The sequence below is a fragment of the Gossypium arboreum genome, chromosome 9 (assembly GCF_025698485.1).
Source record: "Gossypium arboreum isolate Shixiya-1 chromosome 9, ASM2569848v2, whole genome shotgun sequence".
Classification (NCBI taxonomy): Eukaryota; Viridiplantae; Streptophyta; class Magnoliopsida; order Malvales; family Malvaceae; genus Gossypium; species Gossypium arboreum.
This window is the reverse complement of record NC_069078.1, coordinates 39,452,469-39,466,731: the sequence shown is the minus strand read 5'-3', so window position 1 is coordinate 39,466,731 and position 14,263 is coordinate 39,452,469. Positions and strand designations below refer to the sequence as shown.

The window sequence follows — 14,263 nt, the reverse complement described above, 5'->3', positions numbered from 1 at the left end:
GAAATCCATGGATAAATCTACCCTAGGTGAAAAAGGAATAGGCAAAGGAGTATATAGTCCATGAGGCATTGCCTTAGATTTTGCTTGTTTACAAGCAATGCACTTAGAACATACCTTTTGAACATCCTTCTTCAAGTACGGCCAATAAAAGTCTTCTTGTAGAATATCTAGTGTTTTGGCGACCAAAGTGTCTCATTAAGCCCCCACTATGTGCCTCATTAATTAGTAACTTTCTTATGGAGCAATGTGGTACACATAACATGTTTAGGAGAAAAAGAAACTTATCTATAAGATAAAGTTTGTCAAAGGCACTATTCCCACAATTAGCGAAGATATGTGCAAAATCAACATCATTTGTTTACAAATCTCTTATATGCATAAATCCTAAGACTTTAGTATTTATTGTAGTTATCAAAGAATATCTATGCGATAAGGCATCATCAACTACATTTTCTTTACTTGTTTTGCACTTAACTACATTTAAAAATGTTTCTATAAATTCTACCCATCAAGCATGTCTTTTGCTCAACTTACCCTGTCCCTTTAGCCATTTAAGGGACTTATGATTCACATGTATAACAAACTTATTGGGAAGCTAGTAATATTGCCACACTTGGATAGCTCGCATCAATACTAATAACTCTATCGTTAGTTGAATTGCGCCCCATTTAGTTTTTCACTGAAATATGCTATTGGCTTATATCTTGTATCAACACGGCACCAATTCCAATACCTGAAGCATCACATTCAAGTTCAAAAGTATTACAAAAATCAAGAAATTTAAGAACTGGAGCAGAACATAACTTACACTTCAAGGCTTGAAAAGCATTTTCCTGAGCTTCATCCTACCTGAAACCCACTGCATTTTTTATAACCTTAGTTAATGGGCAGGAATAGTGGAGAAATCCTTCACAAAATGTCTTTAAAAACTTGCTAAACCATGGAAAGATCTCACCTTAGTAATTGATTTAGGAGAGGGCCACTCCCTTATTGCCTTTATTTTATCCTTATTGACATGAATACCTTGAGCACTTACTATAAACCCTAAAAAAATTAGTTTGTCACAACAAAATGTGCATTTATCAAGGTTGGCAAATAATTTTTCAGTTATCAGAATGGCCAAAATAGATTTAACATAAAAAACATGAGCATCTAAAGAAGTTGAGTAAATTAGAATATTATGAAAATATACTACCACAAATTTACCCAAATAAGGCCTTAAAACATGATTCATTAATCTCATGAAAGTACTAGGTGCATTAGTTAGACCTAAAGGCATAACAAGCCATTCATACAATCTAAACTTAGTTTTAAAGGTTGTTTTCCACTCATCCACTTCCCCCATGCAAAATTGATGATGACCACTTTTTAAGTCAGTTTTAGTGAAAATAGTTAAACCATGTAAATCATCAAGCATGTCATCAAGTCTAGGGATTGGATGCCAATACTTTACCATTATTTTTTTATTAGGCGGAAATTAACACACATTCTAAATGAACCATCTTTCTTAGGCACCAATAGGATAGGGACGATGTAAGGACTTAAACTTTCTCTAGTGTATCCCTTGTCTAATATTCCATCTATTTGTCTTTCCAACTCCTTTGTCTCCTAGGGATTGCTTTAGTAAGCTGGGCAGTTTGGAATGGATGCTACGAGTACTAAATCAATTTGGTTCTCAATTCCTTGTAAAGGTGGTAAACCTTTAAGGGCTTCATTGAAAACATCCATATAATCCTGCAAAAGAGATTTAAACACACTAGGCAAAGATTTATTAATGTTAGTTAAAGATAAATAATTTTGTATAAACCTTACAAGGATACAAGGTTGTTTGTTTAATAGGGCTCTCTGCACATTTTTACACTTGTAAGTAGACTTTGCACTCTCTTTTTACCACTAGAGGATTCACTCACCATTGAGCCATTTGAATTTTGAATTTTAGCACTAATGGTCTCTTTTCTCTCAGTCTTTTTTGTTTGTCCTTTCCCCCTAACCCCCTCATAGAATTCCATCATCTTCATTTGATCTTTATAGACATCATTGGGATTCAAAGGGGCTAGACTAAATTTCTTCCTTTTAAAGATAAGGGAATATCTAATTTGTTTGCCATGGTGTATTGCATCACGATAGAATTACCACGGCCTTCCAAGAAGAAAATGTGCGACATACATGGGGATGACATCACACCATTCCTCATCCTCATAATTTCCTTGTTTAAATGTAATCAAGGACTATTTTACATTAGACATTGAAGGTGGTATGGATGAGGGTGTTTTGAGCAAGGTAATTTCAAAAAGTCCACAAGATAGCTACTAACAATATTAGCACAACTCCCACTATCCACAATAAATGAGACAGTTTACCTTTAATGAAACACCAAGAATGGAATATCTTAGTCCCTTGATTATCAAGATCATCCCTCATTTGGATGTTGAGGGTGTGTCGCACTACTAAGCAATGAGATTCAGAAAATCCTCCTCCCCATTTGGTGGTTCTACAGCCCCTTCATTCATATCACTGGCATGGATCATATTCTTCATAAATTCTATCATATCCAGATTGTCTGAATCAGAAGTATATTCACCATTTTCTTTGAAATGGAGAAGTTTTTGTGTTAGGGCAATCTCTACTATAGTGCCCACACCTTTTACATTTGAAACACTCTATTTCACAAGTTTTTTTCATGTTTAAACCACCTAAACTGGGTTGCTTAGAAGGAATTTGTGTTTTCATAGGAGCCCCACTCTTCCAATCAGATTTCTTAGCATCGCTATTTGAAAAGAACTTGTTACCATTAAAAAGTGGTTACAAATGCTTAAAGTTAGAATTGGAACTGTTACCTTTGTAATATTGTGAAGTAGAGAATGAACGAGGACCTTATTCCTTCAAATGTTTTTCAATCTCAATGGCTTTTTGAATTGCCTCCTCTAGATCTATGTAAGTCTGTAACCGCAAAGTGTTTGCTATAGGTCTGTTCAAACCATCAATAAAACATATTATAGTGGTCTCATCATCCTTTTCCATATTTTCTCATTGCATGGGAATTTTCATCTCCTTGAATTACACATCAACTGATCAACTACCTTGAACAAGTCGTCGAAGTTTGGATTTGACCTCCCTATAATAATGAGAAGGAATAAAGAAAATTCGCGTGACATGTTTCAACTCATCCCATGTGGTAATTTCTCTCTTGTATTTTTGTTGACGACTTATTCCAAGTTGAGTCCACCAGCTCAACGCATAGTCTAAGAATTCAAGGCTCACCAATGAGATTTTCTCATCTTCTGGGTGTAACACCCCTAACCCGTATCTGCCACAAAAATAGGGTTACAGAGCATTACCAAAGTTTTCAAATCATATGAACACATTTTTATAAACATTTCATATCATATCATTAAACATATTAAAACAAAGTCAAAACATACATACTGTCCCTTAAACGAGCTGTAACACCCTGAATTTGGGCCTAGAAGTATTGGGCCTTGAGTGTGGGTCCGTAAAGAGGTTTTATATAGGTATTTAATTGTGCAATGAAATGAAACAATTAAATGTTTGCTATTAGTGGTTAATGGCTTTGAGAAGTGTTGGAGAAATCTTGGGTTCAAACTTGGGCTTTAGCAAAATTTTGGTATTAAGTGAAAAAAACCTGGATGCTTGGATGAGGGTTTTTAAATTATTGTGTTAAATAAATGACACAAGGAAGCTTGTAGTCTAGTGGTTGTGGTGTCATTAAGGTTGTATGGGAGCCTGGGTTCAAGCCTTGGCTCTTGCAATTTATTTTGTTTTTTTAAAAGGAACTCGGACTTTGGCCTTTATACCTTATAATTAATTGGGGATAAAATATGACACAAAAAGCCTTGTGGCTTAGTGGCAAGTAGCGTGTGGAGCATTTAAGGGAGGCATAGGTTCGAATCCCATGGCAAGCAAGGAGTATTTATTTTGCTAACAGGGGCAAGAGTTGGTGTTGAATTTAAACTCTAATGTTGGAGGATCCCACATCGAAGCTAATATAAGAGTGGTTGTGAAGTCGGCTTTAAATAGAGGGAACCATGAGGAGAGTAAATGTTCCTTTCTTGGCTGATCCCTTTCGCTGTATGGCATGCTCGTTTGGGTTGGGTGTCGGCTAAGAGTGCTCGGAGCGTGGATTAACTCCAGTCTCCTAACAGGTGTATATTTCTTACTACTCTAGTCGTAGGATGGCTACTTGGTGCGATGGGCGAAAGGGGTCATGTGGGCCTAATGGGCCTCTGAGCCCAATTGGATAAGTTGTTTGATTGTGTAGTAAATATTGGGCTAGGCTAGGTGAATCTAATATTTGTGGCTAGATTTGGGCTAAAAGGGCCACACGAGCGTGTGGGCCTATTTGGGCCGAGAATGGGCTTTAGAGCCATGAGTATTGTTATCCATTTTTAGAATACTTTAGTTTACCAATTATTGGAATACCCTCGACTTGTAAAATTACCAAAGTACCCCCGATTTACATAATTACCGTTTTACCCTCGATTTATAGAATTACCGTTTTACCCTCGATTTGTAAAATTACCGTTTACCCTCGATTTACGAAATTACCGTTTTACCCTCGGTTTACGAATTACTATTTTACCTCGATTTACTGAATTACTGTTTTACCCCAATTTACATAATTACCATTTTACCCCGATTTACATAATTATCGTTTTACCTCGATTTACTGAATTATCGTTTTACCCTCGATTTGAAATTACCATTTTACCCTCGATTTATAGAATTCTTGTTTTACCCTTGATTTACGAAATTCTTTGTTTTACCCTCGATTTACAAAATTACTAAAATACCCTTGGTTTGTGAAATTACCACAATACCCTCAATTTGTAAAATTACCAAAATACCTCGTATGGTAAAATGACGAATATGCCCTTATGTTCCGTATGACTGATGTGCTTAGGATTTACATATATTGATATTGGATTAGTTAAGTTTGAGTGACAGGTGGTGGTTATCGTAGGCGATTGATTTTGGAAATGTTTCAACTTCAACCCATAACAGGTGTGTACTAACCCTCTAAATAGCTTAGATTAATATTTTCTGAAAAGCTGAAAGCTTCATATTTTAGTGATTCAGGAATTAATATTTGGATCTATTTTCTATGAACGTTTAAGTTGGATTCACAACGGATATGGGGTAGGAAGGTATTTGGAACGTTCTTCAATGAGTAGATCTCTTGGTAAGTATTCGAACCTTCTTTCCATTTGTATCTTGTGGTTTAAGAAAAGCTGAAAACCCCTCTGTCGACTAAGGCTAAAAGGGTTTTTGGTGTTATTTGGTTTGTTGGTGCTAGTGAGGATTAAAGGCTACCGATCGAGGAGTGTGTGAAAAGCTTGGATCATCGGAGTGACTAAATCTAGTCATCAACTTCGGCAAAAGTATGAACCCAAGGGCCATTGTGGATGGTGGCCGAATGTGTAAGTGATGATAATAGGTAGTTTTCGATTTGGTTTAATAATAACATGGTCTAATCTATAAGTGGTAGATTATAGGAGAAATCGCATAGGAGATCTCGTCAAGGAATATCGCAAATCAGGTGTCTAACGAACCCTTTTCATAGCTTAAAGCGATAAATGCCGAAAAGCCGAAATGCCGAAATTCTGGCATTTCGAGGACTTGTGAGCAAGCGAACGCTCACTAGTTAGTTAGAATCGATGAGACGATGATCGAGAACGATGGAAACGGTAAGAATGTGATTTTTGGCGTTCTTGGTAAGTTGGGCCTCGAGGGGCTGAATTAGGGCCCAATAGGCTTTCGGGCCCATTTGGGTAAATTTGGTAGGAAATGGAAATCTGTTAAATTGCATGATAAGACTGTTAAAACCGTTATGGAATATAGGCTAAATGGGCCTAGATGACAGAATCGGCTAAGTAGGGCCCATTAAGGGTTTTTTGGCCCAATAACTCGTTTTCGCTAAAAGTGGGCCAGAATCACTATATGCACCCATGAATTGTTTGTAACCGTTAATGAACATGGAAACCCTAATTTTTGGAAAATTACAAGATTACCCTTATAATATGAAAATGACCGTTTTGCCCCTAGGTAAAAATAACCATTATACCCCTAAGGTTTATATATGAACTTAATGCATGGGATTTTGATAAACATGATATGTATGATATGCACACGAGATGTTCATAAATGTATTGGGTTGGGTTTTTTATATGAATAGAGGAAGTGAAAAAGGGCTTATGCCCCAGTTATTAAAGGGCTTATGCCCCAGTTATCAAAAGGGCTTATGCCCCGCTTATCAAAAGGGCTTATGCCCCGATTATCAAAAGGGCTTATGCCCGATTATCAAAAGGGCTTACGCCCAGCTTATCAAAGGGCTTATGCCCCGCTTATAAAAAGGGCTTTTGCCCGATTACTAAAGAGGCTAGGCCTCGATTATATGATAAAGCAACTAAGCCGCCGTTGGAGAGTTATGGCGGGGTGGGTCGAGTTAATCCCACATGGTGTGTTGGTTGGTACGGGTGGAGAGTAGCGGATGGTGGGTTGAGTAGTCTCCCAGATGGGTTTGCATTCTTTCATTGACATTATATGTGATATTGAAATGGGCCTATGGGCCATACTGTTTCTGTAAAGGCTTCGCCCAAGAATATGAAATTTGCAAAGGCTTCGGCCCAGTGTTATGAAATATGAAATATGAAAAGGGCTATGGCCCAGTACATGTTTGAGATTGGATTTGGGCTTAGACCCAATAGGCTGTTATTGTTTTGGGCTCTAAAAGGGGCTTGTTGCACACTGAGTTTCCAAACTCACCCCCTTTCCTTAACATTGCAGGTGAGCCTTGATGTGGGGACTTGGGCCGAAGGGGATTTAGAGTGGCCACGGTGATTGTCTTTGGACTTTTAAATAAGCGTAGGTTTTCTTTAAATTTCCTTTAAATATTATTTATTTTTGGGTTGTAATAAGGCCATTTTAACTTTCCTTTTATTTCTTTCCGGGATTACTTTAATTTTAATAACTTTAAACCTGGTTGATAATTATTCAAATGGGCTAGACTTAGGACGTGTTTTCAAAATGATACTTGTTTTCAAAATATCTCAACACCACGATTAATCGATTTATCAAAGACGTCCACTTAAACAAATTTAAACTCGATATGACAAAGTGTGGCTATGGTTGTGGGCATGTCTAGGATTGGATCCAATTAAAGAGCTTGGTACTTAGCACCTTCATGGCTCACCTCCTCTATCTCGGATACCTACACGGTGCCCAGCTTCCATACACTTTGTTAACTCAACAAAATATATGGTTTTAAAACACTAAAAACGAAACGTGGGTTTTCAACTCCAATGTGGCACGTCAGATTCTGCCATAACGTCTGGGCCGGGTTTGGGGTGTTACACGAGCCCTCATGGCCCAAAATATGCGTCAGAAACAAGTCGGGACTAAATAAAAAACTAAGAGAATTTTTCAGTAAACATTGAAAATTTTCAATATTGCAGGGGTCATACGACCGTGTGGGCGATCGAAATAGGGTCACACGGCCGTGTCCCATCCTGTGCCTGTGCTCGTGTAACTCATTGACTTGGGTCACATGGCAAAGCCACATGCCTATGTGCCAAGCCATGCACCCTTTGAAATAACACCACACGCCTGCATGCCAGGCCGTGTAATTGCCTGACTTGCAACCCTTTGAAAGCTATAGTGGACACATGGCTGTGTAACTTGGCTGTGTGTCACACACGGCTGGAACACACTCGTGTCGCTACCTGTGTGGACAAAAATAGGCCATTTTACAAGCCATTTTCCTCACCCAACTAGGCATATACCTATAACCAAAAATGCACATATAAACAAGTCATAACAAGGCATCAAAATCATGCATATTGTAGCTACATCCATATGGTATAATCACATACAACCAATATGCCCTTAGGCACCTCAAATGACAACATATAAACATGTTTAACCATGTACTCAATTTGACTAAAATGAGTAACTAACTTCCAACTAAGTTTGCACCATTACATACCATTGAATTTTCCTACCAAAACATACCAAATGGTGCCAAATATACCATTCAACAAATAACATCAATAGTCATATAAGCCATTCAAAGAAAGTACCAATTCTCAACAAGTCACAAACCATATATATTATGCATATTCATCTATCATTTCATCTTCCATCATTCAACCATATTAAGTCATTCATCAACCACTATAAGGCTACTTATATACATATCAAAATATACCATTTCACCAACAAAATGCCAAAACACAAGCCAAATAAAATGGCCATTTTAACAACAAAAACACATGGTCAACATTAGCCAAAATACCTATACATGCCATTATAATTGAAATTAAACATTCGAAAGTACCGAAAAAGTCGATGGATAGTGTGATATAGCTCCAACAAGCTTCCAACCCAAACGAGCTTCTGATTCACTACAAAACAAGAAAAATAACACAAAGCATTTAAGCTTAATAATTTCGTATATCATAGAACAAAACTTTCCATTTAGTCACATAATAGGTAAGTAAACATAGCATATCCCAACATAATCTGGCCAAATGCCTAAGCACTTATACATCAACCATGTTAGCCACATAAATATATATAAACTAATAATTATGGATGAGCACAACAATTGATTAAGTTTCATATACATGTATCATCAAATTCAATTTTCCATACATCATGTAACAACATTTCCATGTAATTCGTAGATGTCCTTGTAATAATCCGTATTGAACTCTTACCATTTCGTATCAAAATAATGCCCGTTGAACCATTAGAATACCGTTGGATACCCAAGATAGCTCACACATAGTGTGTTAACTCATATAACTATAATTCATCAAATATTGTATATGTATACTCATACGAGCTGTGAATCAGTATGCTCACTCGAGTTATAGACTGGTATGCTCTCACAAGTTGTAAGTCGATATGCTTATATGAGCTGTAAGTCGGTATGCTCACATGAGCTGTGGGTCAGAACGTAGCTACACGATGCTGCTCACACAAGCTGTGGAGTATCCACAACACATGCAGAACCTCAACCATTGGTAGGACATTCAGGACCAGTACCCGAATCACGTAAATCCTAATGACATGTCATTTATATCCTACGAATTCATAAGGTTCAAACGGGACTCGGTAATTGTCATACGTCATTGGATATGCAATTGTGTATACATATAGCAAATGTACAATTTATGCATATTTCAAAATAAAATATATAATCACAATTTAATTACACGAACTTTCCTTGACGATTTATGTAGATACAGAGGCGATTAACCTGAGACTTTCTCTTTGCCCCGATCTAAAGCCGTACAATTTTTGGCTTGATCTATACAGATAAATTTAACTCAATTCAATCTATTTTTCATTAAATTTAACCCAAAATCATATTTTGGCAAAGTTACCATTTTGCCCATCATAAAAATGGAAATTAGTGAAATTGCAACACAACCCACTATGGTCAAATATAAATTAGGTCCCTAGCAAGCCTTATATTTCATTTATTTCACAACTTCACCATGTAAAATTTTCTATTTTTCAATTTACCCCTTATTTGATAATTTCATCAAAAATCTCTTTACAATAGTTGTTTATCTAACAACAACTATCCATTTTCTATCATCAAACATAAAAAAATCATGTATATTCAACAATGGAAAAAACCTAATAGTTTAGTAGTTTCACAAATTACTCCCCGAGCTAGCTAGATTAAGCTACAATGATCCCAAAAACATAGAAATCAATAAAAACAGAACAAAAATCACTTACCTATTGGCAAAATAAGGTTGGCCCAACCTAGGCCTCCAATGGCTTCTTACTTTCTTCTAAATTCGGTTGATGATGATAATGGAAGATGATAGTTTGTTTTATTTTATTTATTTTTATCATTAATTACTTAATTACTTAATTAACCTTTAAAAACTTTAAAAATTACACAAATGGCAAGCCATGTACATCCACTATCAAAGTTAATGGTCTAATTGTCATATAAGGACTCACACTTTTAGTTTCTATAGCTATTTAATACTTTTAGCTACTAGAACTCAACTTTTGCACTTTAAGCAATTTAGTCCTTATTTTTTTTTTATCAAATTGAGCATGTAAACGGTAAAATTTCTTGACGAAATTTGTATATGGTACTACTATCATGCTCTAGGTAATAAAATAATAATAAAATAAATTTTTTGACTTTAGATTTGTGGTCTTGAAACCACTATTCTGATTTCACTAAAAATAGGCTGTTACAACTCTCCCCCTAAAGGGATTTTCATCCCCGAAAATCTTACAGAAAAAGAGGTTTAGATATTGCTTTCTTATAACTTCCTCAGCTTCCCGGTGGCTTCTTCTATTCCATGTCATTGCCAAAGAAATTTTACTAAAGTTATGTTTTTGTTTCTGAATTCTTTCACCTCTTGTGCCAGAATTCTGATCGGTTCTTCATTCTATGATATATTAGGTTGAATCTCGACATCCGTTGGGGAGATAACATGTGAAGGGTCAGATTAGTACTATTGTAACATAGACATGTGAAAGACATTATGAATCTTTTCTAGTTTTGACGGTAAAGTTAATCGATACACAACAACTCCAATTCTTTTAATAATCTCATACGGCCCGATAAATCGCAAACTTAGCTTCCCTTTGCGACTGAATTGAAGAACTTTCTTCAATGATGATACTTTCAAAAATATTCTGTCGCCAACTTGAAATTCCATGTCTTTACGCTTAAGATCCACATATGATTTCTGACGATCTGAAGCTACTTTCAAACTGCCTCGGATCACTTTTACTTTTTCTTCAATCTCATGAATCAAATCATCCCCTTGTATCTTTTTCTCACTAAGCTCAGTCCAGTATAACAGAGTTTGACATTTACGACCATACAAAGCCTCATACGGTGTCATCTTTATGCTCAATTGAAAATTGTTTTTTTACGCAAATTCAACCAATGATAAATATTTCTCCCAGTTGCCTTCAAACTCTAATACACAAAAATAAAGCATATCATCAATTATCTGAATCACTCACTTAGACTGACCATTAATCTATTGATGAAATGAGTGCTAAAATGCAACCCATACCAAGATTTTCCTATAACTTTCTCTAGAATCACGATGATATCTATCAAAAATGATAGAAACTGGCACCCTATGTAATCTGACAATCTTAGAAACATATAACTTAGCTACTCTGTCAAGGGAGTAATCTGTACATACCAGAAACGCCCTAAAATTTCCTAATTCTGGCTTGTGTAAACTTGTAAAACAAATTATTTGTATATGTGTTTCTGTAATTATTTGACTCAAATATCTGTCTGCTTTAGTGGTTAAGTGTTATGGGTGTGTGTATGATGTCTTAAGTTCAAGCCACAACTTGGGTAAATTTTGGTATTTTTATGAATAAATCCTTAACTGGGTTCATTATGCTTATATTTTGTGGTTTGTAAAAACTATATCAGAATGGTCCTGCTGGCCTAGTGGTTAAGTGGATTATCAATATGCGAAAGGTCTTGGGTTCGAATCTCTACTGTAGCAAGGGTATTATTTTTGCCATAAAATCTCGATTAGAGTTTGTGTTTGACCGAAAATCTGAGTAATAGGTAGTTGGTGGAGAGAATTAAGGAGAAATAGATTGGGGGATTAACAGTTTCAATGAATGCTACTTTCTTTTTAGAAAAATTAGGCTACTCTTCCTTCCTTTCCACTCTTTTTGTTGTCGATCTCCCTCCCCTTACTCCTATTGCTGCCGAAATTTCCCTTGTTTTCTTCTTGTCCATATTTTCGTATTAGCGAGCTTTTGTGACTCTTAGACGTGGTAATCACTTGGTAAGTTTCTATTTTATTGATCTTGAACGTTGCTCTGATTAAGTGATTAAGTGGAGTTTTACTACTGTTTAGGAGTCAATCATGAGGTTGAAGTCAACGGTTCGTCGAGTTGACTTGAAGTGGTGAATGTTCTGGTAGTGGTAAGTCAACTTTTTGTTTTGAGATGAGTGTTAAGGCTCGTTTTTGGGTTTCTAAAAAGGTTGAATATTCTGATTATAGGTGCTGGTGTTCTAGAGATTACGTAAATAGTGAATTCAAACAAGGTGTGTAACTAATTACACGAAAAACAAGAATCGAAAAAAGCTGAAAAATGAATCAATCAATGCCATATAGGCGTGTGGTCGCTCATATGGTAGGTCGTGTGGCAGTACACGAGTGTGTGATCGACGAGCCAGGCCGTGCGCATAGGACACTAGCGTATGACACGACTGTGTGATAGCAAGTGAGGCTGTGTGCGAGACACTGACTCGACCAATTGGGCCGCGAGCGTGTGGGCCCACATGGGTGAACCACATAGGTGTGTGAAATTCTAGGCCAGGCCGTGTGATCCACACGGTCAAAGAATTTGGGCTGTGTGGGCCCACATAAGTAGGCCACGTGGGCATGTGAGCCCTTTTTTTAGAATATTCTATAAGGTTGCACACGTCACCTAAGTCGGTTGTGGACCTACTGTAGGGTCAATTAGAATTACTTTGACCCCTAACTACGTGATCTGATTATGTGATAAATGTGTTTAGCATGTATATCGATTTGATGTACGATCTGATAAATTACATATTAGCATGTCAAATTTGTATGTTGCATTGCATCGGGGTTGGGTTGGTACTATTTGGAGGAAGTATTTTGAAAGGCTCTTAAGCCTGATATCTGGCAGCTACACTTCAATTATCTGATTATGTGTCGTACTGCGGTAAAGCATGGTGTGTAAGGATGGGTGGTTTGATTTTATCCCCACATGGTATGTAGGGTTGGACGAAGTTGGTGTGTAGAGGCTGGTGGGTAGGACTCTGTTATTTTGTTCTGTTTTGCATGGTATATCTGAGATGGGCTAAGGCCCTACTTTGTATCTGCTTCTGTATTTGAGTGGACTAAGGCTCACACCGATTCTGTAATGGGCTTCGGCCCCAGATTGTATTCTGATGTATGTTTGTATACGTGTTTTATCTGTGGGGATTACAAACTAAGTTTGCAAAAACTCAACCTTTTCTATTTTATTTGTTCAGGTAATCCCCAGCATTAGACAGATCAGAGCAGCGGAGGACTCAGCGATGGCCACATTGTTTACCACTTGGACTATTTTATGTTTACTTATGATTTAAATATTTTATTTGGGAAAAATTTAATGTAATTAAGGCCATTAGGGATTTTTGATTAATTTAGGATTTTGCAATGTTTTACGATTTTTACTGCTGGTGGTAGGAAAACTCGGGTTTTAAAAAAAAAGAATCGAATGTTTTACTAAACTACCACGTATATGAAATTGGTTCTAAAGCTTCAGCAAAGTATGATGTTTTGGAAAACGATTAACATTTTGGAAATTAACATGAGATACCGAAAAGTCGTTTAAACGGAGAAAGGGTTTATTCTTTTAGCATCGTTACAATTTCAAAAGCACTATCATGTGACATCGTCAGATTTGACCATAACGTCTAGGTTGATTTTGGGGTGTTAAAAATGTGCTGGCTCCGTCGACCGATCAACAACCCAAATGACATCTTTCTTTCTCAAAGATAGGGGTAAACTCGATATGAAGCCCATTGTAATTCGATCCCATTTCCACTCTGGTATCATCACTGGCTAATAATCCCAAAAGTACCTAATGCTCAACTTTTACTTACTGACATACTAAACATCTATATACAAAATTAGATATCTCACGTTTCATTCTTGACTACAAGTACATCTGTTTTAAATCATTGTACATCTTATTGCTTCCCAGATGAACAGACAAGCTACCACTATGAGCTTCGTGTAAGATTCTCTAAATGAGCTCTATGTTCTTCGGTACAAAAATTCTACCTCTGAATAATAAATAACCATCGGATCCTATCCAAAATTTTGAATTGAAAGTCCACTCACACTATGCCTGTTTAGCTAGCAACTTAGCATCACATTTCTGAACTTGGCAGATCTACTGTAAAAATATCGATCTAGCTTTCAACTCAGCTAAGATCGAGTCACCCTTAGATAATTCCAATTGTGTATTCATCACTCGTAGAGAAAATAAAGACTTTCTACTTAGAGCATCAACAACTATATTAACTTTTCCTAGATGATAATCAATAACCAACTCATAATCTTTTAACAGTTTGAGCCATCTATGCTGTCTCAGATTCAAATATTTTTGTGACAGTAGATACTTCAAACTCTTGTGATCGGTAAATATGTGACATTTTTTGTTGAACAAATGGTGTCGCCATATTTTCAATGCAAAC

General features: G+C 36.5%; 1 long non-coding RNA gene across 1 annotated transcript; it reads left to right on the top strand.

Annotated features, from left to right (window-relative positions):
• The first annotated feature begins 5,195 nt into the window (after positions 1 to 5,195).
• Positions 5,196 to 7,065, top strand: LOC128280651 (uncharacterized). Its single transcript, XR_008270745.1, has 3 exons — positions 5,196 to 5,399; positions 5,514 to 5,557; positions 6,805 to 7,065. It is a non-coding gene; the product is annotated as an uncharacterized LOC128280651 (long non-coding RNA).
• The last annotated feature ends 7,198 nt before the right edge of the window (positions 7,066 to 14,263 follow it).